The sequence below is a fragment of the Microtus oregoni genome, unplaced genomic scaffold (genome assembly GCF_018167655.1).
Source record: "Microtus oregoni isolate MIOR12 unplaced genomic scaffold, Mior012 000025F_ref0000491, whole genome shotgun sequence".
NCBI lineage: Eukaryota > Metazoa > Chordata > Mammalia > Rodentia > Cricetidae > Microtus > Microtus oregoni.
Window position 1 is genome coordinate 17,617,513 of NW_024543084.1, and position 16,091 is coordinate 17,633,603.

The following is a 16,091-nucleotide window of genomic DNA, read 5'->3' on the forward strand; positions in this document are numbered from 1 at the left end:
GATGGGACTAGCAATGGAGCGACTCTTCTTGAGAATGCAATGGCTGTGCTGCAAAGGGTCACGGGAATTTATCCCACAACCTCTCCAGACACTAGGAAAAAGACTAGTGTCATAGGCACTTACACAGACCCTGGAGGCCTGAGTGTGCCCATCAGAGCTCCCTCCTCAGGACCAAGCCAGGTAGCCTGCCCTGCCCTATGGGGCCCTAGCCCCACCGATAGAGAGAGACAGTTCATGGCTCCCGAGACTCTCTGGACTCTTTCCCAGAGATGTTCTGTGGAACTGCCACCATGACTGGCAGTCTCCTCCTCCAAGAGGAGCGGCTCTTGGAGCATCCTCCGAGCTCCTAGCTTGCTAACCAAGGGCAGAGCCACCTCTGGTCAGCTGCTCGATCAACCTGTTACCAGAGCAGGTGGCTCATCTTGGAGACGTTGCCCCAAGCAGGTATAGGGTATCCTTTTTGCTCTTGCACCAGCCTAAAGAGAAGCCGGGCACGGGACACTGGCTCGCCCTGGCCTTGCCCTTTATTTATGCCTCCCAATCGGTGAGGGGCTGCAGAGAGGACATTCTGACCCGGAACTCAGGAGAGCACATTTAGTGAATGTGGTGAGGTCCCATGGGATCTGTCACAGATGACAAGCATGGCCTAGAAGCACCCACTGTTGCCGTTCTTACACTCAGATTCAGGTCACAAAATTTGGCAGCAGTGGAAAACTTGGCCTCCTTGGCTCCACAGCTGTTCAGATCTTGGCAGGGCAATGACCTGGAGCTAGTGGGAGAGGTCCCGTGACAAGGCCAGCAGATCTCAGGACAGCTGGAGCAAAGAACCACTTTGTCTGCCTTTGCCTGAGCCCTTGCTGCCATCACCTGCTCCCCTACATCTAGCCAACACCTAGACCAGGAACTCAATGAAGTTCTCCAATGGACACATTTTTAAGCATATCAAAGGGTGTGCTCCCCCCCACACTTCTTTCTATACATTGGGTTCTAAAATCTGGGCCATCCCGCCACTCGCATTAACTATGTTAAGGAGGAATTATAAAAAGAAATCAAATTTCCCATAGCATTTGAACGCCATTAAAATGCCAAACAATAAACTACCAGGCTGCAAATTAGATCAGTGGAAATATCAAACACATTGAGGTATAAAATCCATAATTGCATTTAGTGGCAGCCGTCCCTGGAGAGGCGCTGCTAAAGATCACCACAGCCCCACATATGAGGGGCTATTGACAGAAGAATAAAAATCGACAGGCCAACCAAATAAACCGGCAGGCCTCATTAAATATTCAGCTATGGAAATTTGACTATCCAGGCTTCCTCCCCTTGGCCCCAGCTGGGGGCTCAACCCCTGCTCTCCCCTAACTCTCTCCCCCATGGCTTCCACAGGCAGGGTGAGGGGAGGGCTTCTGGGACGGTGGTGAGCGAGGGAGAGGAGGCAGCAATAACAGGGGGCTCCACCAGGATTATTATTGCTAGGCGGGTGTTATTAGCTCTCACCCAGGAGTACGTGGCCCCCGAAGTCTTTAATTAGGTCATTATAGGGTAATTTCCAGAGAGGTTTTAACTCCTTAGCCACCGAAGAGCCCCTAGCTTAGTCTCAAATTCCCGAAGGGATCAGGCTGGAGTCAGCCCACTGGCTGGAAAAAGAGTGGGATGGCCCTGGAGAAGGGGTTGGACTTGATTCCAGGTCCCTAGAGATTGAATTCACCTCCTCCAGGACAGAAGGATCCCTGGCTGGCTGATGCGGAACCGGTGCTCAGCCTGGGGGCCGGCTGGATTTTGCAGGGTGCTGGTGGGACCCCAGGCCGATTGGGTTCCAACCTAGGCGACCCCCTTCGCTAGGAACGGATTTTCATCTTGGCTCTCCCCAGTGTCTCCTCGTCCTCTACTTCTTACCATCCTGCCTCCCCACCTCTCCTCCCAAGCCTCACCCAGTCTCCTTCCTAGCTCTCCTCCCCTTTTCTCCTCTCTCCTCCCCTTTCTCTCTCCTTCTCCTGCCCAATTACGCCCTCCCCTATGTGCTCACCTAGGAGCGGCCGCCATGTATAATGCATGCGATGGAAGCACCAATAGGATTAGGCACCTCCGCCCGCCTTGGCGGAGTAAAGTTTATGTAAATGACTGATGACAGCGCTATTGTGTGAGGAATATCAATGGAGTAATTACAGTTACATCGGGCGCCCGCGCCGCCGGCCCGTGTTAATTTTTCACCGGCTCCCCCGGGAGAGATCGCAGCGCGCTCCGAAGAGCACAGCTAATAATGGGAGCTCGGAGCCGCCGCTGCGCCATGCGCCCCGAGGTCTTTCTGAGCAGACTGCTAAGCACTGCCTGTCTCCCCGGAGAGCCGAGAACAGAGATAAAATGATTAAAAACTGCCAAGCGGGCCTGGCAATCACTCGCTCCGCTGTCAGCCCGACACAAGACAAATCTCTGCGATTTTTTCTCTTCCCTCCTCTCCCTTTGTGAGCCCCTCGAGCTGGAACGTGGGGGGCCGGCTGGGGTCAGGGTCAGCTCTCCAGGGTGGCAAGGCCTTGGGCAGGACAGGCAGCAGTGGAGAGGAGGGCACTGGCCTCTTGGGTTAGGGGTGAGCATACAGGCTGCGGGGAGCCCCGGGGGAGCCGGAGACCTAGCTAGTTGCCTGCTTTTCCCAGAGAAACTCCTGTCAGGACACACCTGTCAGGGCACACCTGTCAGGGCACACCTGTTGGGGGATATGGTGGGCACACCTGTGAGAACATACCAGCCAGGGCACACCCTACTGGAGCACACCTGTCATGACCCACCTGCCAGGGACACCAGCAAGGGGAACAGGATCATTTTGGTTGGGAACTCTTTAGGCTTCCAAGAACTTGTTCTCTGCGCTCCACTTCCCTAAGCCCCAACATGGCCACCATCCTGTCTTCTTTCTCATGTTTCCTAGGCCAGCCTGACACCTCCAAACCCTGAGACCCCAGCCTGAGCATTGACCCAAAGCAGACGCTGGCTAGGGTTTGCCCCCACTTTCTCTCAGGACTTGAGCTGCACCTGGGCATCCATCCCTGTGGCCCTGAACTTCAGTCTGGTCCCAGCACCAGAGAAGGGAGCAGAAGGAAGAAAAGGCACAAATGAGGCTCCCCACTGCTCCCACCCCTGGAGCCTGCCATCTACCAGGCTCTGCCTGGCTATCACGCTCCACCTGCCATGCTTACCTGTGTCCATGGCCCCCAAGTGACACAAAGACACAAGCAAAGTCTTCTCATGCCCTTGCAGAGCCCTCCGTGGACACCACATGCTGACACCCAGACTCAGTGTCCCCAGTGCAGACATGTGGGCCACACATCATGGGACACATCAGTCCACCCACCAAATAACATTCACCAAGCATTCGCTTGTACTAACACCCTGAGCCCGTGTCAGCCCGTGACACACACACTTAGAGCATGCTCCACTGGGCTGCACACACATGGGCACCGCCCCTCTGTGTTGCTTGCCTGGCTGCATGCACTGGCATGCGCAGCAGAAGCCAGGGTTCCTAGAGAGGCACAGGGCCGACCTCTCTAGATGCTGTGTGTGCTGGAGTAGTATGAGGCAGGACCACCTGCCTATGGGACTCAGATGGAGGGCTGGACAGGTACTGCAGCCTAAGCTGGGACAATCACAGTGGGGAGAGCCCTGAGCAACCACCTGGCTCTAACATTAAGCAGAGCTTGCCCTGGTGGCCTCTAGCTGGATGTCAAAACCAGACAGTACCTGCGTCAGGCCTGACTACTCTATATAGACCTACAGGCTGTCTGCCCTCTTGCTTAAGGCTCCCTTGCTTGGTTCCAAATTTGAAGAATAACAATGAAGGGATTACAATTTTATCCTTTGCTGGATCCCCACTGCCAAGAATACCCATTTTATGGATGAAGAGACTGAATTCAAAGCAAGGACGAGAGAGCCAAGATAAAGGTTACCAGCCTCTGGAGCACACACTCTTTCGAATCCTAAGCCACCAAGTCCTGTGTACACACTTCTTTGGAGATGCCCAGGTCACACTACTGCCATCTGTGCGTACTCGAGCATGCCGCAGAGACTTGAGAATCTGGGCTCAGTAGCCTTTGCCCGCACATATCCACTCAGTCTCCACCACAGGTCCTGTGCTAGACGTTAAGGTCAAGACCAGACCCTCACAGAGCTCCAGCGGGCTGACATCCTGGCCTCTGGAATGTACAGCGGTGACTACCACCTTGCGGGACCTCCTTCCCATGCCCACAGCGCTCTCCCCAGGTCCGGCCTCTTCTCTGGTCCCCCAGCCTTCCCAGCAGCTCACACCACACTCAGTGCTTTTTCTAACGCTAAACCCGGCAGGCTATCCCTACTTAGAATCCTGCTAGGCATCTAGTGACCCCTGGAGTAAAGGCGGCCACTGGTGCAGGGCCTTCTAGGTCCCCAGGTGTGAATTTTCTCTGCATCTGTGTGTCGACCTTTGTCTGCAACCTGCCTAGAATTAACCCTCCACCACCCCACTCCCACTTGTTTTCCCTGGATAATGTTTGGGCTTGGGTATCCTCCCTCCAAGAAGTCCTCTAGACTGGGTGAAGAGCCCTGTCCTATCTCCAGGTAAGCCCTGTGTTTCCTCTTCCAGATCCCAACTGAGCTCGTTACCCCAGGCCTCCTTTCTCTCTCCCATGGGTCTGAGATTCTTTATAGGGAGGGTAGCCTGTGTCTACAGTATATGGGATTAGGCACTCAAGGCTTTGACAAATATATGTAAAGAGGGAGGAGGAAGCTTATAGAGGGGTCCTGGCCAATTCAGGCCTACAGAGGCTGGAGGGAAGGTCATTACAAGAGGGCTCTCACAGGAAAGATGCACAGGCAATGCTGGGGCCATCCAGCTGCCTCTCCAGTCAGTCATTCCTGGGCCATGGGAATGGGATGCCTCCCCTGTCCTCACTGAGGGCTAGCAGGCTGCAGGCCTACCAGCCTGGTTTAGACTGTGTGGCCTCAGGCTCTACTTTTCTTTCTTCTGCTAAAGATAGATGACCCTCAGGGCTTCCCAGAAGCCCATCCCAAGCCAAACATTTGACCCGGGAGACCCCAGTACAGCCTCCACCTGAGCTCCTTTCCTCCTCAGCTTCTGTGAGATTTGAGCAGTAACAATGCAGCATGTTAGTTTTCATTTGTTGAAATCCTGATGGTTTTCTTGAATCCTGGGACATTTAGGAGCCCAGGGTTCACTTGATAGACTGAGCGTTTAGCACGCATGAAGAACTCAATTTGGTTCCCAGCACTACATAAAGTGAGCATTGTGGTAGACACCTGTAATCCCAGCAATTAGGAGGTAGAGGTGGGAGCATCAGATGTTTCAGGTCATCTTGGCTACATAGTGAGTTTAAGGCCAGCCTGGGATGCATAAGATACCTTCTTAAAAAAAAAAAAAAAAAGACACCACAGTTCTATAAGTAAAGAGCTAAGGCTGGAGGCAGTGAGAGACAGAACTGAGGCTCAGGGTCCCAGACTCTGTAGTTCACCCTCATTGCTTGGAGCCACCAAGGTCCTGTCTGTGACTGTGTTGTGACATTAGTCATGTGCACAGAATCGCCAGCCCAGACCCTGGTCAGCTGGTGGTGTCTTTCCCAAGCTTCCAGACTGCCTCTTCCGCACAACGGATCCAATTCCTCCAGTTTGCCTACTTTTGTGGGAGTTCCCGGATGTCCTGCTTGTTCTCACCCAGGACATCTTAGTCTCTAGTAAAGGATAGGGCTTCTTACCCACCCTGCAGAAGGCACAGAGGACTTCCCAATGCTATCCAAGCCAAGGAAAAGCAAGCTCCAGGCAGAGACTAACACAAAGGCGCCTAGAGAGATCAGATCAGTTTTGAAGGTAGAGCTAGGGAGGTGATGCTGGGGGAAACGTCTGAGAAAGGTGACAATGACTAGTGAGGACAAGTGAGGACACCTGGGGAGGTGGAGGTGCAGGGACTGACATCAAGCCCTGTCTGTGTTCTGTGGCCCCGTCTCAGTCACCTCAGTGTAACATGGAGGCATGGGTTGTGTGCCTGGCACTCAGTAGGTAGGTGCTTGCTCTTCAGGGCACTATGAGGAAGGGAAGGCTGCTCCCCACAGCCTCACAATTCCTGCTGTGAGGAATCTTTGCTGATATCCAGTGTCATCTGCTGGTAAAGGTCTTCCTGCCTCTCGGCAGCGTTCATCATCCCTTCCCCTAGGTATCCATCACCAAAGACCTTCCCCGGGTCACAGCTGCCACGTGAGGCTGTTTTCACCATCCCTGCTTACCTTGGTCCTGTAGCCTGTGAACCTCTAAATTTAGCAGGGCTGGGACCCCTGACTTCCTGTTGGGTGGGGAGCTGACCCAGAGAACAAAGGGGGAGTCCAGAGGCCAAGGCTGGTAAGGCTTTTTTGAGTGTTCATTGATAACAAACAGGCTGAGGTGGGACTCAGGATGGAAGCCAGCATGAGCAAAGCTTTGGTCTCTGTCCTCAGCTCTGACTGGACACACACCACGCAAACATACACATACACACACACACACACACACACACACACACACACTTATGCCCACAGTCATCCCCCTCAGTTTTTGCAGTGATGAGCACTGCCTTAGCAGCCTTGAAGTTCCTCTTGCTAGCACTACAACAATTTGTACCCATTTCACAGATAATGACTTGGGACTCAGGTAAAAGTCCAGCTCACAGGCTGACATATACTCAGCTGCAGAAGTCAGGGGTTAATAGGGCTGCTGTAGAAAGTGGTGATACCTAAACTCCTTGGGGACAGTCACTGATCTACTATGTGCCATGCTTACTCTTGGCATTTGCTGTCCCTTGACTAGAGACACGCTGCTCAGCAACAAGGATCTACTTCTCTCAGAGCAGAGTCTTCATGGCTCTAGCTCCCCCATGCCTCCCTGGCTGGGCCTGACATGGTGGGGGTTGGTGGTGTCAGGCCACTCTTGTGAAATGGAATGTGGAATTTAAAGACTGGCCTGCCCGTGGCACTGTGGTGTGTTGCTGCTTCTGGGCAAGAGGGCTTTCTGGGATCTAGGAGCCTTCTGCTACCTCTTATCTCACCCTGCAAGATCACTATCTTGCCTCTGGTTGTTCCTAGGTAGCCTTTACTCCTGAGTCTTCTCAGAGCAGGGATCCTCCCTGAGGGCTGGTGGGAAGTGGGGAGCAAATTTTGTTATCTTGGAGACTGCTGGTCTCTCCTGTTTTTCTTTTTGCACATCTCTGAAATGGGGAGTCACACAGATGTACCTTAAAAGTCTTAAGAGGTTTTTGGGGGGGAATGAGACAGTGTTTCTCTGTGTATTCCTGGCTGTCCCATAATCCACTCTGTATGCCAGGCTCACTCAGAGATCCGTCTGCCTCTGCCTCCTGAGTGCTGAAATTAAGGATTTGCATCCCCACCTAGCTACATCATCTCTTCTTAGTGTTAACTGTGAGTCTTCAGTTAACATCTGCATGGTGTAAAGATCCTAGAAACACAGACCATAACCCTTGTCTTCACAGTGTACAGGCAGAACATGGTTGAGAAAATGCAGCCCTTTCAGAAGTCGGGGAGACCCAGAGAGAGGACATTCTGGGGGCCTTTGCCTTTTCTTGCCTCTCAGAGGGTGCTAATTTTGCCCTGCCCTTTCTTAGCTTGCCCCCCTCTCTATCCTGGGATTTATGGAAGAGAAAAAACCTACCCAGCCTCTCTTGCACTCTCTATACCCATACCAGCCATGGCCTTCTCTATGCCTACACCAGTTATGGCCTCTCTAGCCCTCTCTATACCCATATCAGCCATGGCCTCTCTATACCCACACCAGCCATGGCCTCTCTAGCCTTCTCTATACCCACACCAACCATTGCCTCTCTAGCCTTCTCTATACACACACCAGCCATGGCCTCTCTAGCCCTCTCTATACCCTTAACAGCCATGACCTCTCTAGTCCTCTCTATACCCACACCAACCATGGCCTCTCTAGCCCTCTTTATACCCATACCTTCTTCTGTCCTGCTGGTGCTGTTTTCCAGGCCCCAGGAGATGGATGCACCAGCGTAGACAGCCAGCCATATCTCATTTACGGATTCACAATGAAATCGCATCCAGGCACAGATGCTAAGCTGGGGTTCCCACACATCTGTGTGCATAAGCATCCCCTGGGTCAGCTACACTGTGATACTCAGGCTTTACATAAAAGCTTGAGTCTCTCCACCGTCCAGGGAATATGCACATTTAATAAGCACCTCTGGACGGATCCAGGCTGGGTGTGGGTCAGGACACAGCCAGTGAGACTCCATGAGACTGTGACCTGTGCGCTATGCCCTTAGAACTGGATGTTTCCAGACAGAAAGTAAAAGGACATGGCTAGGGGACTCTCAGATGTGGGCTGGCCTATGGCCCCCCCTGCAGGAAACCAAAGGCCTGGTCAGAGCTCAGGTGTTCACCAATGGGGGAGCGGAACAGTAAACCAAGAACAGACATATGAGCCCTGGTGACTGGTCACATGCCCAGGGAGCCGAAATTCCTTCTAGAGACATGACCAAGTTGGTCAGCCTTGCTTGAAGCATGCCAGAGCACCGGGGCCCCAGGCAGCAGCCAGACTACTGAAATCTGAGGTTCTAGCCCCCGGGCCTCTGTGACTTTCCCTCTGCCCTCGCTCAGTCACAGCTTGATGTTGGCTTCCACTCATTCCCTCTGCCACTTACTTCCTGTCTTCTGGGGGCCAGCAGCCGTCTTTACCAGTGTCTAATCCTGTTCATAGGCCGCCAGCTCATCTTCATAAAGTGCCTCCCAAGCTCCCGTCACTCCCCTGTCCAATAACCTTCAATGGCTCCCTCCTGCCCACAGGATCAAATCTAACACCGGCTACTGCCCTGCTCCGCAGCCTCCTGTCCCAGCGTCCCAAGTCAGCCCCTCCGGCCAGACTTGCTGCCCCAGACCACCCTTCTCAGTCCACATTTAACTCCAAATGGCTCTGCTCGCAGCGCTAACCTGCAATACTGTCCCCAGTTTGCCTAGCTTCAGCTCCCAGGAACCTGCTTACCTAACACATTCCAGACTCTTTGACTCACAGGGTCTCTCTTGTACACTAGGCCTGATGACTCTGAACTTCTGATCCCCTTGCTCTGACTGAGTGCTGGGATTACAGGTGATCTCAGGTGTGTGTCACTACACCCTTTTATTCGGGGCTGGTCTCAAACCCAGGCCCTCTCACACGTCAGGCAACCATGTACCAGTGCATCTACACTCCCAGCCCTTTACAGGGTCTTTTCAGATCCTATTACTAGTGCGAGGGGAAGGAGGGAAGGAGTGGGGGGGGGGGTCCTGCTTGCGCCACAGCATGTGTTTGGAGGTCAGAGCATGACTTCCTCCCAACATGAATTCTGAGGATTCGCCTCAGGTCCGGTTTGCAGCACCTTCAGCAGCTGAGCCAGTTCACACCCCTAACCCTCCAGCCACAGATTCTTATCTTCTCACAGCCCCAACCAGAGGTCCTTTCCCTACAAAAGTCACTCAGATTGACTGATGTGGCCCTTTACACATATCGACCCACTTAACATCTGGACCACTCTGGGGGCTGGCTAGGTTCCTTGACTACCAACATTTTTGGTGAGAGAACTAGACTCAGAGAGGCCGAGGAGCCTGCTGAGGGTCACACAGCTACAGAGGACTCAAGCCAGGACTTCCGACAGAAAAGTCTGGCTCCTGTCCTATTCCTCCATACCGACTAATCATCTACCTCACCATATACCAAGGCCTAGCACATATACCCAAGACACATACTTGCTGTGGCCCAAACACAAATACCTTCAGGAAAACCCATCATGGAATCTTCACCGGCCTGGCTCCTACCCAGAGGCCTGCAGGGACTCTGTTCTTTGAAAGGCATTATTGCCCTGAAGCAAGCATTTAGATCTTGATAGACTGGGACCAGCCCTAGAAATGAGGTCTGACACACAGTCAGAAGGCAGCATAGCGCAGACTCGAACTCAGGCTGCAAAGTCCTGTTGAAGAATCTGGCTAAGGAAGCTAGCTGAGCAGCTGGGTCCTCAGCTGGCCTGGTAGGGAGCAGCCATCCAGATGCCCAGGCTCACCTAACTCCTCCTGCTGAGACTCCTCCAGGATGTTGGCCAGGCTGAGTATGCACTAGGTCCCTCATCTCTAAGAGGAGCTGTTTCCTTTTCCAAATTATTTCTCTCTGTCATTACTGCCATTTAAATTTAAACGTGACTGTTGAGAAGATAGAGCTCTGCATCCAAGGGAGCATGTCTGTGGGAGGGTGGCACCTAAGTGACCTTCCTGAGCTCTTGCCATGTAGGCCAGTCAGACCAGTGCGAGGCCAGCTCTGTCCTTCTCCAGGGGTCTGTCACTGCTCACTTAGTAGTCTGATGTCCCTCAGGGGGCAGCTGCCCTGCCCGCCCCCTCTGGCTCCAGGCCTGCCGACTGGAACCAGACCTGGTGGGGTGGGCAGACAGGGACACGTGGGAGGGGGCTGAGCCTCACCACAGGCCCCTTTGCAGTTCAAAGTGACATGCTCAGGCGGCTGTCCCTTCAAAGGGCAGACACAGCCTGCCTCCAGTTGCTGTAGCAGCAGTCCGGAGCCAGGAAGGCGATGCAGGGGTAAAGATGGCCCTGGGAGGTCTGGCTGTGCCCTGTCAGTGCTTGCTGGGTAGGAGGGCATCCCCTGGCTGCACAGTCCTGGGAAACCAGGACTCTCCTGAATCTCCCTACTTCTGTGCACTTGCAAAGCACACCTAGGGTACTCAGGGGGCATGCTCAAAGGATACCAATGAGAAAGCCCACCTCAGACCCCAGGACACTTGTGTGTGTCTCTCATCAGCTGCTTCCCAGCTGTATGACCTAGGGCAAGTCACTAGAAGTTCCTTAAGCTTGTTTCTCAAGAAGGATATGAGGCAAAGATGGAATGACATCATGCCCAGTGGAACTAGACAGGCCACAGCTAAACTCCATTAGTGCTGAAACATGTCCTGCCTACTGCTCTAGCAACCCCAGTGAGACTTAAGGGAGGGCTTGGTTCAGAAGCCCACTAACTCCACTGCACCCCGATGGGAGGACTTGGTGAGATAGCCATTCTCCAAGCCACACCCCAACACCACAGGAGAAGCACTGGACTTTTATCAGGGGCCATCCATTCGGAGTACACTGAGCTCCCACTTCAGGTTGCTGCCAAGGCACCAAACCAGCAAGAGGCCAGAGAATCCGTCCTCCCAAAGGATCTCTGGAGAATTCTCTGGTGATATAATGCCAGGCTTCCACTTTCAGTTTCACAGGCTGGCTGGGTGAACTTGGACAAATTACTTAACTTCTCTGTGTCTCCTATCTTCCCTGAAAATGAAAATAAAAGTTAGCACCTATGTCAAAATGCCACTGAAGAAGGGAAAGCCCTCTGAGCTGTGCCTCCAGGGCCACCCGCTCTAAGCAAGCACATAGCTGTGGCGGCAGCGGCTGCTGCAAGCTCTCTGCTCTCTGGGTCCTGCCCTGCCTGCTAGAAGCCTGTGCTGCTGGGCCCCCTTCTGCCTCTCAGACTTGTGAAGAGTCAGCTACTGAGAGGTATCCCGAGTGAGCGCCCTGCAGCTCTCAGGCTGCCGAGGGTTTCCCCTCAGCTCTGTTTCCTTAGCAGCTGGGGAGAGTAGAAAAAGCGCCCAGCCCTGCTGGGCTTGTCAAAGCAGGGCTGGCTTGACTCGAACCAGGCTTAGATGGTAATTTTGCGGTCATGACAACTATTTTCTTTACATACTGCTATGGAAGGGGGAACCCCCGTTTTTTATTTTTTATTTTTTTTAACATAATTGAAGACACTATCAAGCGTAAATATGCTGGCATTCTTAATAAAAACATGATGGAGGGAAATATTCGAAAGCTCAATAATCAGAAGCAATTTGCGTTGTGCAGGGAGATGTGTCATGCACCACCACCCCCCTCCCCGTCTGGGCTCCCCGCAAGACTGGCTTTTGGGCTGGCAACTTTAGATCTATGGCAGAGAATCATGAACAACAGAGGGGCTTGGAGGTAGCCTGAAAAATATCCTGGAAAAGAAAAGGACATGCAGGAGAGTGTGGTGCAAAAGTCATATTTCATGCCTGACTTTAGAGATTGTTAATAAGGATTAGAACCATACTCTAGCAGCCCAGCTATCAGTCAAGACGAGGTAATTAATGCTGCTTCAGACCTCTGCGTGGGGAAAAGTGGAAAAGGCGAGTGTCCCTCATTTCACAGCAGAGAGGGATCATCACGGTGGAACAGCCCAGAGGACTTCCGGACCCATGTCCCAAGCCCAGCTGAGACCCGGCTGTTGCTGGCTGTCCCTCCTGATCTGTCGTCAGGCAGATTGGGGGATCTCTTCTAAATCGTAACAGTATCAAATCCCCCCCTCTTTTCAGGATTGGCTAATAAATATGATTAAGATAACACGTCTGAAACCACATGTCCTCAGCTTAGTGTCCAACATGTGGAGGACAGATGTACTTTCCATACACAGATGACCCAGTCGGCTGCTCCCCCGAGGAAGGGACCCTGGAAGATGGAACTTGGAGAGGTCCTGGCAGTCTACTGGCCCTTGTGGCCCTGGCCAGGCTGCTGGCCTCTCCATGACCTACTGTGGGAATAAAGGGCCAAGTGCAGGGTGTCTGGGAGTCATACACAAGGATCAGAGAACCTGCCTTTCACCCTTGAATGTCCCAGACCTCCACAGTTCAGAAACCTCAAAACCATCCTACTGTCAGAGCTACCTGCCACCAGCTCCCTCTCAGGAGCCAGAAGTCTAACACCTCAGGCAAGTACTAATGCCAGAGCCTGGAAGACAGTTCTACAGAGAACTGCAAAGTGCTAACCCCTACAGGTGTGCACAAACCTGGCTCTTGCTTCCACTCAGGTACCACATGCAGGAAGCCTAGTAAGGCACCTGGCCTCAGTTCTTCCCTTGCTTCAAGGATCCTCCCCGCACCGCCCAAGTCAGGGTTTCTCTGTGTAACCCTGGCTGTTCTGGAACTTTCTCTGTAGACCAGGCTGGCCTTGAACTCAGAGATCTGCCTGTCTCTGCCTCCAGAATGCTGGGATTAAAGGTGTGGGCCCCCTCTGTCCCACTTTGCTTCAAAGATCTTGAAGAGATTTCAGGGGAACATGATGCGGCAGTCTTTCCAAAGACCCTGAAGGGATGTATGGGCAGGCTCTCTGTTCTGTAAGCAGTATCTTTGGATCCTGCATCTGTGGGGGGTGGAGAGCCCTGGCTGTAGCTGCAGGGAAAGGGAGGTAGCAAGCTCTAAGGTCCCACCCTTAAGAGGACAAGTCAAGATGTAGGACACTGCCATGGGAGGCACTTCAGATTTCAAACTCAGCCTAGGCCAGCTGTTCAAATTCAAGCAGGGAGGAGGGAAGCCTGTCCAACCTCAGTAAAGAGTGGATGAATGAGCTGGGTGGTGGTGCATGCCTATAATCCCAGCACTTGAGAGGCAGAAGGCAGGCGGATCTTCAAGATCGAGGCCAGCCTCGAACTACAGAGCAAGTTCCAGAACAGCCACGGCGGCTACCAAAAGGAACCTTGTCTCAGAAAATAAAAATAAAAAAATAAAACAAACAAACAAAAAAGCGATAAGACCCACCTCTGGGAGGGGCACTTTCCTGGCACTGACCACTGCTTATAGCGGGGTAAGCTGGCCTCTGGCAAAGCACCATAGGACTTCTCTACCTGAACGGGAGGGCCTGGGCCGCTTAGAGCAAACAGCCAAGCCCTGGCCTCTTCTGAGTCAGTCTGGCCTGGTAGCTCAATGCTGTCCTAGACCTCTGTCTTTTGACCACTGCTTTCTGACCCCCTAGAGTGGTCTGAGCTCTATAGTGGTCTCCCCAAGACCCAAGGCCTCTTGTCCATCCCTTCCCAATGGAGGAGCCCTGGGCCAGGAGGTAGATCCTGTGAGCCTAGGGTGCGGCGGGCAAGCTGGCTGATAGGAACCATCTGCGTTGTCTTAGGCTGCCCCTCTGCCCACTGTCCCTCTGAACTCGGCCTGTTCTCGCGGGCCGTTTGATGCTCACAGGGTCACAGACCCCCGCACACAAATCACCACCGAGGGGCTGGGGGTGGGGTGGAGGCGCTGAAACCTAATCCACAAAGTTTGCCTGCCGCAGGCTCACTCCTTCCCTTCGCGCTTAACGCCCCCTCCCTTTCCAAACAAGCCTTATTTTTTCTTGCCAAAAAAACAAAAGTTGGTATCAAGTGTTTCGAGGGAGAAAGTCTCCCGGCAGCCCCCGCCTCTTGCCACTCGGCTGAGCCAGGGATTGCAGAGGGGCTCAGAAAGCATACTGGGAATAGGCTTCAAGTGATCAGGTCCACTGGTCCCTGGCCCCAGTTGTCACTTACTCTACCAGCCAGACCCTTGGGCCCTGTGGTCCCATTCCTCTGGAATCCAGCTCCCTCCTCCATCGAATCTCTGGGTCCCAGTGCAGCCAGAGATGGGAACTTTACCCCTGCCAGTCTCTTACTCCATAAAACAGTCTCACCTGTCCCTTTCTGGGGGGGTTATCTTACAGGCACTGGAGGAGACTAACTGCCAGTACCCCACCCTGCCAGGGTACATGGGTCCCTGGCACAACCAAAGATCTGGCATGAGACACAAAATTCTTGCAAAGGACATATTCCTGCTCTGTGGAGGCCTTGGGCTAAAACTCAGGGGGTATGGATGACTATACCAGAGGGCAGCCCAGACCTCGGGAGTTTCTCTTGCTAGGTATCAGGGTTACTGTTTTCAGTAGAATGCAGGGCCCCAGAAACCTTGCTCGTCCTGTTCTCCAAGGCCGCGGGTTCCCCGCTGTGCCTAGAAGTCGCTCAGTCCCTGCTTCTAGCTGGCCTGTGACAGCTGCGGTTCTGAGTCCATGCAGGCATCTGGGGTTCCTAGGGGTGGTAACAAGACCGAGCTCCGTCTGCACTACAGCGGGGTGAACGGCGGGGTGAGGGAGTGGTAGTTGCAATGGAGAATAAAGACTCCAGTGCCCCGGCTGAGAAGCGGGTTTCTGCGGGGGTCGAACAAAGGAATTTGGCTTCTGAAGAAAGGGGTTGAGCTCACAGCTGGGAATGCCAGCTCCAGATCTGCGGGAGTTTCAGGACTGCGGCATTAGTCCCTAGACTCTAAGGAAATCTGCTCCTCAGAGGACCCTCGTCTCCACTGGAACTCCATGCTGGCTCCTATCAGACTTGCCTTGACTAGGGCGGTAGTTACATGCCCTTAAGCTGGAGACCCCAAATACCCGACTTTAAGGTACCCTCTGCTCGTGGATCTATGTCTCCATTTCCCAGATGCTGCCAACTGAGTTTTCCATATTCCCCTTTCTCTTCTGCTCATTTTAGCCGTCTCAAGTGGCCCTAACCACTCCTAAACGAAAAGCTGGTAATGGGGACTCTGGGGACCTCGAAGGCCCCCCTCCTCCAGTCACCCTCGGAAGGGGTGGAGGGGACACGGTTGTAAGGTGTTCAGCCTCTTTTCTCTGCTTGACATGAATAAGGGGATTAGGGCGGCAGGTTTCCGTCGGTCACTCGGTGGGACAAAGGGCCCCGCGGTTTGAGCGGTCAGTTTCTGATTAAACGCCAGAGCCCTGTCACTCAGCACCAGGCTAGGTACTTGTGTTCCTGACATAATCTTATTAGAAGATAAAACCAGAGAAATCCTTTTTCATAATGAAAAGTTACATTTAATGGCTGCACTCGTCCCCCACACCCTCCCGGACCCTTCCCGCCTTCCCCGGTTGCTGTTGGATATGGCTCGCCTGTAATTGGCATTTAAAGTACCAAGTCCGGGAGAAAAACGGGGTTTAGGGTTTTTGTAATCCCCCTAAACTGTCTTTGTTCGAAATCTCCACAGATACAAGTCTGTTAAGGGTAAATATTTGTGGATTGATACAACCACACCCCCTCCCCTGCAAACCAAATCTGGAAGGGGTAAAAACCTTCAGCCTCGGTGATGGTACACAGGAGGAGGAGGCCCAAGTCTGCTGCGCACACAGCCCTGCTGGGTACTCAACTGCGGGCCCCTTCGCCAGCTCCAGGATCTGACAAACTTTGGACATTTCTCAGGCGGGAAAAAGATCTTACAGGCTTCCCTTCAATGTTCT